This window comes from Lissotriton helveticus, chromosome 4_1 (genome assembly GCF_964261635.1).
Source record: "Lissotriton helveticus chromosome 4_1, aLisHel1.1, whole genome shotgun sequence".
Taxonomy (NCBI): domain Eukaryota; kingdom Metazoa; phylum Chordata; class Amphibia; order Caudata; family Salamandridae; genus Lissotriton; species Lissotriton helveticus.
In genome coordinates this window covers 673,321,097-673,333,215 of record NC_136063.1, presented here as the reverse complement: position 1 = coordinate 673,333,215, position 12,119 = coordinate 673,321,097, and positions in this window count along the sequence as shown.

The window sequence follows — 12,119 nt, the reverse complement described above, 5'->3', positions numbered from 1 at the left end:
AATTTCGTTTATGATTACAGACTCGGCTCTAACTAAAAAAGCATCTAATGTGCCTACTACACCTTTCCCTCTGCCTTCCTTTGGTTCCTTTGGTTTTGACATTACTAACACTACTTCACAAAACACAAACAACTATCGGATAGCAGATCAAAAACAATACCTATGTATAAAGCAATGTGCACAAATATCACTCAGCAAGCAATGTCCAACACCCAGCACACTACAGGCGAGAATATAATATCCAGTCCACGATATAATTTGATTTTGGTTTTAGTTTTAGGGCCGAAGTCTTACTTCATCCGGGCTGTCAGATGTTAATGCCGTGGCCCAGCCCGGCCTCCTTTGGCCCCTGACGGCCACAGACGGCCCGCCCTTTGGCCGGGCTTAGCCCGTCGTCTGCCCGCGCCCGTCCAGCGTGGTGGGAAGGGATAATTACTTTTGAGTCTTCCGGTTAAAGGGGGAGGGGCGAGTTGAGCGGTGCCCCACAGCGTCCTGGCCCTGTAGTCCTGCTCCTTAGCCCCACATAGCAGCGGCAATACGAAGCGTTTCTCGCGGAGCGGGAGGCGCAAGGATTTGAAGTAGCCGCCGGTTACAGGGGGAGGGGCGAGTTGACCGGTGCCCCACAGCGTCCTGGGCCCTGTAGTCCTGCTCCTTAGGCCCACACAGCAGCGGCAATACGAACCGTTTCCCGTGGAGCGGGGGGCACGAGGTGTTGAAATAGCCCCCGGTTACAGGGGGAGGGGCGAGTTGACCGGTGCCCCACAGCATCCTGGGCCCTGTAGTCCTGCTCCTTATCCCCACACAGCAGCAGCAGTATGAAACGTCTCCCGCGGGAGGCCCGAGGAGTTGAAGTAGCCCCGGTTACAGGGGGAGGGGCGAGTTGACCGGTGCCCCACAGCGTCCTGGGCCCTGTAGTCCTGCTCCTTAGCCCCACACAGCAGCGGCAATACGAAGCGTTCACCTCGGAATGTGCCCTCTGTTTTCCTTTCGCCTGGATCTCGCTTAATTTTAGTGCTTTAATTGCGATACTTTGTTACTCCTCACCAGAGACGGCTGTTTGAAATTACACCACCACACTCTCCTAGACCCAAAATTGATTCAGTTTCCTATTATTGGATGTCAAGCACAATTAAACATTATCTCGAGATCTCAGTCCTGCAGCAGAGCCATTTTCAAATCTCGGCAAAACACTAAATCATTTCGTGTTTGGCTGTTGTGCTTAATCCGCCTGCCAGCGTGCGGTGACATCTTTGATGAGCCCTGACAGGCCTCCCCGGACGTGGATGCTGACACGTGCCCAGTATTTTCTACGCCGCTGCACCAACTGTCTCGCTGTAAGAAGTCAACTGTCAGTTGTAAGATATGTATTTAGGAAATGTTAAACCCACCCTGAAATATTACACCTTTTGGGTTCCCTATTTTCAAACTTCTTTCTGTTTTCAGGAACTGATTCTAAACAGAATTAGTGTTCTTCTGTTCCCCGGCACGGATCGCCTCATTGTTGGAGGATGACTGTTGTCCCAGGATTCTTGGATTGGGTTCTCCGTTGAGAATTTGACCTGCTGTTATTACTCTCCGTTGAGAGTCAGGACTGTTACTTGTTTTTTGGACACTTAAGGACTGGTTTGCAAAGAAAGAGGAACCCAAGATGGTGCCTCACTATTTTGTATATTGTAATGTGTTACTATTGGTAGTTTGAAAAGGCGAGGTTCAAAGCCTCATGGGGAATGACGTTTTTTACAAATGTTACTTTATTCTCATTGGCTGCTGTGAGTCAGTAAAGAAATTGAGAAAGCATAATCCTCGCCTCCGTGTCCTTAATAGAATCTAAAATTCTTGTTGCGATAGCTGGAAAATGTTGTATTCACGTTTAAATCGTGCAGTCCCTAAAAGTATTTGCTTTTTAGGTCGAGCCTAGAGTCAGCGTGCATGCGTTGCTCTGGGATTTATGGAGCATCTCCTCTAGGGGTTTTGATAATGCCACAGGCTTCCCCTTAGCTCATTTGTGTGCTTTTAGACATTCCTTCCTTTTATTGGCTAATTCTCACATTTGTCCCGCCTCTGGCGACTGGCCTTGCTACGTGTAGTATTGCCCTTCTGTTTTATTTGATCACGTTCATATGCCACCATCCATCAGCGTTGCACCTCAATTCAACTTTAACCTTGGTGGCCACTTCAGAAGGCCCCATGCCCACAAGTAACATTTTAATTATTATCAGTGCGGCGGCTGCTCCAGCCTGGAGGAGATCCCAGGTCGCTGCTTTTTTTTCTTCAGCACATATACATCACTCACAGGACGCCTGGGAATATGTGCACGGCTGAGTTGAGTTTGCTGTTGTTATTTTGGTGACGGGGTGGAGGCTGGGCGCTGGGGCTGCTCTGGTGTCATCGCTGTTCCTATGTCTCCCTTCTTCAACAGAGGTATCCTCTGCTCTCCATATCTCCTCTCAGAGGGCACTGCTGCTGAGCACACCTCGAGAGCAGGGCTGGTGTCCCTCCCTACCGTGCCCAGTCTATCCTTGCCCAGCAGCATTTAGCTACCAACGGCCACCTTGGGCGCCTCCCCCGCGCACAGTCGTGGCGCTCAAGTACACCCCTGGTAAGAAACATACATGGGCTTCCTATCTCCTAAGGCTCAATGTCTTGCCATGAACGTACAGAGCTGAGTCCCTGCTCTGAGAAGTGTTTCTTGTTCTGTGGTGGCGCCACATTGTTCCGCCTCCACATCGAGCCCCTTGGGACCCTAGCCATGAATAACAGCATCAGAGTTCACCAGCACCATGCACACTAAGGGTTTTGATTTACGTTTTGCTATTGTACTTGTTTTTTATGCTCTGTTGTTTATCGAAACTGCTGAGCTGACTTCGAGCCTAGCCTTTTATTGGGGTTTACTTAGAGGCGGTTGCAGCTAAAAACAGATGAGATGCTCTTGAGACATCTGCGTTTAGCTTGTTTTCAATGCCTTTTCTATGGCTGACCCGTACGCGACAATATGTGCACCATTAGACATTAAAGACAGCGGTGTAGCTGCTAAAGGGGGCATGGTGCTGTGCGCTTAAAATGAGGAAGAACTGCTGCCCGGGCTCTACGGCTAGTTTACTTTGATGCGCTGAACACTGTTGGAGCTGCCCGCCAAATGCCGGAAAGTTACTGAGGGGCGTGCATTTTTACTATTCCAATTACCATGCTTATAGTATGGAGTTATCTCTTTGTGTGACGCTGTCAGTGAGGGAGCATGTGACACCTAGATTCTTGATGTAATATTGTAGTTGAGTGGCGTGTTTTAACGCAACACATTAGGGATGGCGGAGTTATGCGTACTGTAACAGTAGCATGTGATTATTATAAGTCTGTGTGACGTCAATGTGCGCTACGTTTCGGCAGTCACAGATTTAAGCTAAACGTTTGCATTTTACAATGCAATGCAGTTGTGTGGCTTCAAGAGACGGAGCATACATACAGTATTTTTGGGTTGAGTCTAGAGTCAAATCTTCCCTGACACGTCATATGAACTTGAGGACATCAGGGGCTTAACAGAGGCCCCGCAGCCCCTGCGCTCTCGGGGCCCCCACACCAGTGGCGTAACGAAACTTGAGGGGGCCCCCCTGCAAAGCACACGGAGGGCCCCCCCGCGGCCCTGCCCACCACCTACAGTATATCATCTCAACATCTCAGACCAGCAATTCCTCATGTTAAACTCATAAGTGGTAGAAGTACCTCGTTTATCACAGATAGGTATATATACACATGGCTCCTTGTAGAATGCTCTGAGGCATTTGTTAAAGGCAGCTCTAAGTTTTGAGGGGGGGGGTGAATGGCCAAACTGACGGAATGTCGATCAGGAATAAATACATGACTTTGACATATGTGAGAAATAAGAGCACAGCAAACATTATATCAACCAAACTTAAAGCCACATTAAAGACTTTAGTATGTCACTGATGACGTAAAATAGGATTTAGTACGACAATGATCAACTAAAGTAGATAAACAAGTTACAGCGGTAAACAAATTAAGGAAACATTGCCTATTACAGGGATCATGATGCTCATCAATATATACTGACTCTGTTAGAATCCCAATGTGAGATTAGACAACCACAAGTAGAAATACTAACATTTAGATATAGTTTAGAAAGGCTTTCATTTTGCTTGTAGATTGATCTATTGATTTTATAGTATATGCGGGCGAATTTCCTTCAGGTGTATGACCGGCACAAGATGGAGAGTGGGTGAAGTATGTACCGCCCTACACTATGTTTTACTTTTATTGCCAGCCGGGCCCCAGCCGCCCCATTATGATGCCCTCCCTGATTTAAATTATCCGATTACCACCCCACCACCCACTGAAACTTAGGGGTGGGACAAGGTGGGTGATCCCTCATGGTCAAGGGCCTACGCTGACCGAGAGCTTACCAGAGCAAATCCAGGACTGGATTCAACAGCAAAACCCACTGAGGAAACTTGTAGGACCAGGGTGACTGCACACATTTTTAATATATCTCGCACATGCCATGGAAGATGCCGTAAGGCACTTAACATCTGCACGCCCTTTGTGAGAAGAGGGAAGCGTAATGCAATGGGGGGACATTTAAATCCTACCAACTTACATGCTACTCGAATAGAGAGGGCTGGCAATAGAAGCTTAATGGGGAACAGCCCAAACTATTTCTTTGGAAATTCCAAGGAACTGCTGCAATAACCACACACTTGCAGACATAATTGCCCAGGCAGCAATCAATAATGAATATAGGTGAGCAACTGCCAGCGAGAGCAATATGGCCGCATTATGAGGATGCTCACAATTATGCAGGCGAGGACGGGACATTTTTAATAACGTCATTGCTGTGCCAATATCTGACACTTTTGTGTGACCATATTCGAGTCAAATGCTACACATTTGTCTTTTGTATTTTTATTAATCCCTTAGCCATCCACAAGTCATAACCCATCCATCCTTAACCATCCAACTAATCCACCCAAATGACCCATCCATTACCCGCCCACTTATCCAACCCCATCTATTCATCCATCCAAACCCTTTATCCATCAAACTAGCAAAACTCACCCATCTATTCACCCACCCAGCCATTCAGCCAACCTAACACAATAACCCAACCGTTCATCCATCCCCACTCATCCATCCAAACTCTTGCATCAAAACACATACCAAATCAAGAGCATCTGTCCATATGATCCATTAATTCACTCATTTACCCACCTATCTCTCTAGATACAAGCTGTGAGCAAAGGATAAGCCTTTCGCAGGCACAATAGAAAACTGGGAGATTTTCAGAGCAGCCTAATTTTTATTCCACCCCATGCCTGATTCTTCCACTATACACTGACTCTTAGCTCACAGCTGGGATTATTTTTATCCCGATTCCTGTTTTTATCACTGCTGCTGTCGTATCCTTCTCTTCCTGCTTCTTTCTCCATTGTTTTCTGCCTTTCTCTCTATTGCACTGGGTCAATCTTTGGAAATGAAAAATAATTCTGGATGCCCAAATATTGTAAGCCAGAGTCTACAACATGCATCCACCAGCACAAATTAAGCATGTTTGCCTGAGAAACGACTGACTCTGTCCCGACCCTCACAAGCTTTCAGAGACACTGATCTTTTCAGAAAATGTTTCAGTTTGGAGACAGGCAAGCCAGCCACTGATCTCTGCTTATTCTTAGGCCTTAGTATTACTTCCTTGGACTCTACACCTTCCCCTCCCTCCATGATGTGATGCAGTAGGAGAGGCCTCTCACTACCCAACATCAACACTGGATGCAGTGGTGACATAATGAACACCGAACTCCTCAGAATGCATAAGCCCTACTAGAACTAGCAAATTTTATGGGTTTGCAGGTTCTACACATATCATTTTTTTTTCAGTAATGGTTTTACTACTTTGGTCATTTTTCAATGTAGCCACTAGTTTCGGGCCATCCTTTGCCCAAGTTCTTTGCACCCAGAGTCCACTCCACAAGGCCATTGTCGAAGGATACAATCTTCAGGCACACCCTGCACCTAATTCCCTAGCTCCCTATCAATATGGGTATAGACTCCCCTCCTAATGATGTCCCTCTGTCCAGAGAGCCTACTAAATACAGTGTCTGGCCTTTGGTCACCTTCTACACTCACTCCCAAGTGCCCTCAGAGCTTGAGGCCATGGCATCTGGCCAGCCCTTGTGCAGTATGGCATTTAGCCACACCCCAAACTAACTTTTACGGCCACTGGACCCCATAGAGCATCACATTCAGCCATGCCCACCACACTCTAGGCATCATCCACCTCCAGCAAATAAATGTAGCAAAAATTGTTTTCATGAGCTATTCATTGGAGTTAATGGTAATATGCAATTTCACCACTGCTGTCCTCTCCAAACTAAATTCTGATGCCTTCAGTATAGTTTGGTCTTGTTGAAAACAATATGTCAAATAAGGGTTTCACACAACTTAAATATCTTAAACATGTGTAATAACAAATGGATAAGGCACGCAATATTATCGTCAAAGGGCCAAGTTGAAAATAATGCTTTCTTCACCAGACAGTCAGAACAGCAGAAAAGTGGGCAGCCATGCATCTGAAAACAAACAATCCTAAAAAAAACTCGGAAATTTTTGTTTTATAACCTTGTTATATTTCAATCATAACTTTTCAGGATCGAGTAGAGCACGTGATGAGAGCTGGTAATAGAACTGATAGAACATATAAAACTGAGCAGACTTTAATAAGCTGCAGAATAGGCAAATTACAAGAGTTATAAATTTAGAGCATAAACTGAGAAGGGACAGGAGTGGGAAATGGCAGTTGACAGGGGCAGGAAATCAGAAGTGGCTATGGCTATTACAAGGGGCAGCAGCGAGGTCACAGGCATCAGCATCTTACATTAATACATGGGCAGGGTAGATCTCACTAGGAGCAAATCTGAGAACAACTAAGCACACAGAACACTCTTAAACTGCACAAGGGGTTTGAAATAGGCCATGGGGGATTTTAGGGACCTCCCCCATTCGCTAAATTGAAAGAAAGGGTGATAACATGGTTTTCTTCATTACAGTGCAAAAATACCAGACATTGATTTTATAACTATTTTGCTAACTTTGCGTTTATGGGTTTGAGATGTACAAATGTACAAAATAATTTCCGTCACAAAAATCTCTTAACAATATCCATTTCATCTAAGACGTGTCAAACAATAACACTATGAAGAACACATGGACTCTGATGTCACGCTTTCACAATCAAAACGGTCATAAATAATACTGGTTTTCCTGGTGGGGCCTAGGGTAATGGTTAATTTATACTCCTGTAATTTCCTACCATGTACATCTATGTTCTCCCTATTGTTCTTTAGTAAAACGTATTTCTAGCAAATGGTGTTTTACCAAAAATGCATGGTTTTGATTTATTTTATAGAAACTTGTTTGGTAAATCTGATATTGATTGCAAGGCTAGATCGACTATAACTTAAAATATAAGTTCAGAAAAACTTAATATGTAGTTTTGGGAAAATCTCAGATGAAGTTTTTTGGCGGCAACCTATCAGTTGACAATAAACACCTGGAAATCTACTCTAGTAAGTTTCCACCTGCGTACGTTTTTGTATTTATGCAGTTCACATATTTCACCTTCGTTAGCCAGTTAATCTACAGCACCGGTGGATTGTCGGGTACATTTCTCCTGTGCTAAACATATGCATTGTCCACATTGCAGGCTATCGACCTGCGACAATTTTGTGGAAACGTGCATTTCCACAAGTAAATTTGGTCCTGATAAACCTGGCCCTGTGATTATGCCCACCTGTTAAATGCTGCTACCCAACTTTCACAATTACTCCTGGCGGGTTTTAGGAGGCCTGCAGTCTTCGCCACCACCTCCGCACCACTTCTCGCTACTAAAGTTGGACACAGACTCACCTGACCTTAGGGCTGGGCCTAGTCTGGCCTGCTGCTTCAGAGGAAGGCACAAGGCCGCCGGGCAGGCAGCAGAAGCATAAGGCAGGGGCATGGCAAGGGTAGCCAGGTGAGGGGTGGGGGGGGGGAATACTGATTAATTCATTTAAATTATGGACAGGGACGTCAGAAAGGCCTTCTCAGTCTCTGGCGACTGTGTAGGAGCGTGGCACCTACCCTGATTCAGACTCACCATTTAATGGAAAGCATAGCTGCCAAGGTTTCAGATTGCTGTGTGTGACATTTTCATAATTTCAGTGTAATTATGAGTGACATTTCAATGACTATGAGTGACACTTTCGTGTGAGCAAAATTAAGCAGCGAAGACGAGGGAAACATATAAACATTAGAAATTACTCCCATTTCAGTTAACAAGGGTTTAAACACTGCTACAAAGGACCAGAAATTGAAGAGCTTTTGTAATCTGATCATACTGTTAAACGAATGTGTAACCATGGCATTAAACAAATATTTCAGAGGCAGTATTTTATTAAAGTTCTGTGCACATAAAGTAGACACACACCCGGGTTGGGCAGGGGCACAAGCTGAGGTAGGAAAACATCAGAGATGCGCTGCCAGTGCCTGATTGGACACACTGATGTGTTGCCGGCAGGATCGACAAAAAAGTAAATTAACAACCGATTGCCATAGCCATGCTTTGCCGACTGGGCCACCATGCTCCTCCCTGGCTATTAATGATGCCAGCGCAGTTGCAGACCATCACAGTGTGGACTCCAGGGCCTCTCTGTCCCACGTGGGACCCGGCACTAAGAGGATGCGAGGCCCGAAGAACATTCTCATCTTAGCCCTCAATAGTGTTGCAGGGTGGGCCGGCAGAAAAATTCATTGATTTTGCTCACTGGGCCCCCTGGATCCCCTCTGGGAGTCAATCAAATCCAATAGGTCTTGTCTTTGAGGCCTGTTGGCTCTACCAAAGTCGGGGGGAACTGCTTTTTTAAAGTATAACATTAAAAACAAAATTAAAAAACATTGGGCTCAGGGGTAAGGGCAATGGTGGTGCAGTTGGGGGAGGGGTGGGGTGGGGAAATGAAAAGCAGCCGACAAGGGAGAGGAATATTGTGGAATCGGGAGGAGCAATCAAATGAATGAGTGCAACACGGAGCATAGGAGAGGAAGAGGAAAAGAAGCGCTCAGGTGATAGAGCAACACGGAGCTGCTCCCATGCTTTGGATGATTTGTGTGCACAAGGATTATCAGTGCACACTGCAAAATTGTGATACTTCTGCTCATAACACACCTGTTCTATTTGCAAGAAAGCTTGGATTGCACATAAACATGTATGTTCCACCTCTTCTATTTGAAACACAGTTTTCAACTTTCCCAATTCCATGCATGTGTGTATAGCTCATCCAGTTGTTTTGTTTTTGCTCTTTAATTCTTCAAGTTGTGAATTTACCTGGAAAAATATAGAACTACAATATAAAGAGGCCCCAACAACACGGAACTCGTAATTTTAATTATGCACTGCAGCTGATAAGATAGAGCGCCTTCTCAGCTACAAAATTACGAGTCAACACAGTCAGCTGTCTTGACGCATGTCCCCGGTCGGGATCTGGGGAAGGCTAAGGCACACACAGTGACATAGTTGGGTCACAGCTGAGCTGGCAGCCAGGAACGGGTGCTGTAGTGTACTTATTTCAAAAACGATATTACTCGAAGCCCAAATAAAACCATTACTCTGAAGTGGTCACTATCTGCCCGCCGCTACCTTCCCAGCCCCGCAGGCATTGTAGTCAGTGGCACAGATGAGTTTAGCTCTCGAACAGAGTATAGAGTCAGCAGTCAGTATTTTACTCGCTGACTTGACAGCAGCACCTCCGGGTATTGATTGAGCAAGCCTCTAGCTAAGGCCCTACAGCAGGTGCTGTAATTGTTTTAATATACAGGCGGCTGGTACTTACTTGGGCCGCGGACGAGAGTCCGGAGGACGGTGACGCACCATAACTGCAGGATATTCACACTCCTCAGTGTGCAAGGCTGGCTCAGGCCGTGAGCCACTGTGGACCGTGGCAATTCGGGTTTGCCGCCCGGCCTGCATCCATTGACACAGTCATCCGTCCAGGCTGTCCAGGGAGAATCCCAAGCAGGGCCGTCCAGTGAAAGACTGTCCTGGCGGCCGCTGACTCCTCTCCGGCTTTGGTCTCAACTGCAACAAGAATTTAATTTGGCAGCCTGAAATTGCGGCGATGCCACAAACCAGTAGCCGCAAGCCGCCTTCTTCCAGAGCAAACTAAACACCCACTCAAGTATCAGGATCATGTGACGTCCCTTCGGCGCCGACATGGACACAACTTGCCCCTCCATGACGTCAGGCGCCATGCACCGAAGAATCGCAAGAACGATACAATGTTGCACTTAGGTGCGAGTGTGAGCCTGCCAGCAGCCTAGCCTTGCTCAAGGCTGGAGCAGCATTTGCACGTCTCGGGTTGCGCACTGCCATACTTAACTGGCAGCACTTCAGTGAGGGTGACAGCTGAGAGTCAGACACTACCCATATGCGTGACAATGCATTTCACACTGAAATGCGTTAGTTTAACGCTACTTGGCAGGACTGGGAAAGCAAAGCAGTGAGCCTCAGAGGCCCGGCCGGGTCTGCGCACTATTTAATTAATGAAGAGGCTCAGTCAGAATCTGAGGCCCGGCCGGGCCCGCGCATGCGCAGCACTTGCGCACCATTACATTAAATAAAGAGCGAGGCATGCCTCTGAGGCCCGGCCGGGGCCCGTAGGGACCGTTTGTGCCGTGCACACTGTGCACCACTATTTAATTTATTAAGAGGCCGGACGTGCCCTTTACTTCATGATGAAGTGAGGGGCAGGGGCGTAACAGAGGCCCCGCAGCCCCCGCGTTGCGGGGGGGGGGGGGGGGGGGGGGGGCTGCGCTCTAGGAGGCCCCCGTTGATATATAGACGACATCCTCATGATCTGGTAGGGGTCTCAATCAACCCTGGAGAAATTCCTCTCACATGGCTGAACAGCAGAGACCCTTACCTGAAATTCACAAGCACCTCTAGCGCTAACCAACTCGCCTTCCTAGACCTCGACATTACGGTCCAAGAAGGAGCGCTCGTCACCACCACGTACTATAAACCAACTGCCAGGAACTCACTACTCACTACAGTGGAGGAGTGTGGCTCAATGGTTAGAGCGGCAGACCCTGATGCAGAGTAGTGGCCCGGGACCAGGGTTCAATTCCCACCTTGGCGGGTCTTGGGCTCAATTTCCTCGGACCTGACAATTCTCGCCTCGGTGCCTATTCTAATCATGGGCCCCACGCTGCAACTCTGGGCAATAGCTTGCTTAACCTCCACACCGGCCCCAACAGCGCTAGGATGCCTGGCTTCACCCTGGGGGTGCCCAGGAGTGGACACTTCACAGGGAAAGCCAGGAAGGGTTCCACAGCGGTATGAGTAATAGCGCCAGGAAACCGCTTGGTGGCAGTGCGCTCTACAAATACCTTGACATTTACATTTTACATTTACCACCACGTACTATAAACCAACTGCCAGGAACTCACTACTCCACTTCACGAGTTTCCATCCCCGCCCACTCAGGGAAAACCTCCCCTACGGGCAATTTTTGCGTATACGCAGAAATTGTAGCCATATCGCAGACTACAAAAGACAATCCTCCGACCTGGTCAAAAAACTCGAGGGACGCGCCTACCCCAAAGCCATCATTTCCAAAACCAAGAAAAGAGCTCGGAACCAGAATAGGGATGCCCTCCTTGAAACCACGGAAAAGGAACTCCAGGAACAGCCAATCACCTGTGTAACAACGTACAATACAGCTTCTAACGAGGTGGCCAAGCTGATCCGCAAAAACTGGAAGATCATAAACTCAGGCCAAAGACAGTGGGACACCCCGAGGTTTGCCTACAAACGGTCCCAATACCTAAAGGACCAACTAGTGTCCACCCGCCCGAGAACACAGATCAGACAAGAACCCAACACTATTCTCAGCACTTGGGGTCTCCCTAAAGTCACCGGCCACTACCCGTGAAATGACTGCAGTATGTGTCATCTCACTAAACACACTAAAACCTTAGATCTTGAACCCAACAAAGTCTGGACCCAACGCAGTCACACTAACTGCAATTCACGTAATGTGGTATATCTCCTCACATGCACCTGTGGTCTCCGCTACATAGGC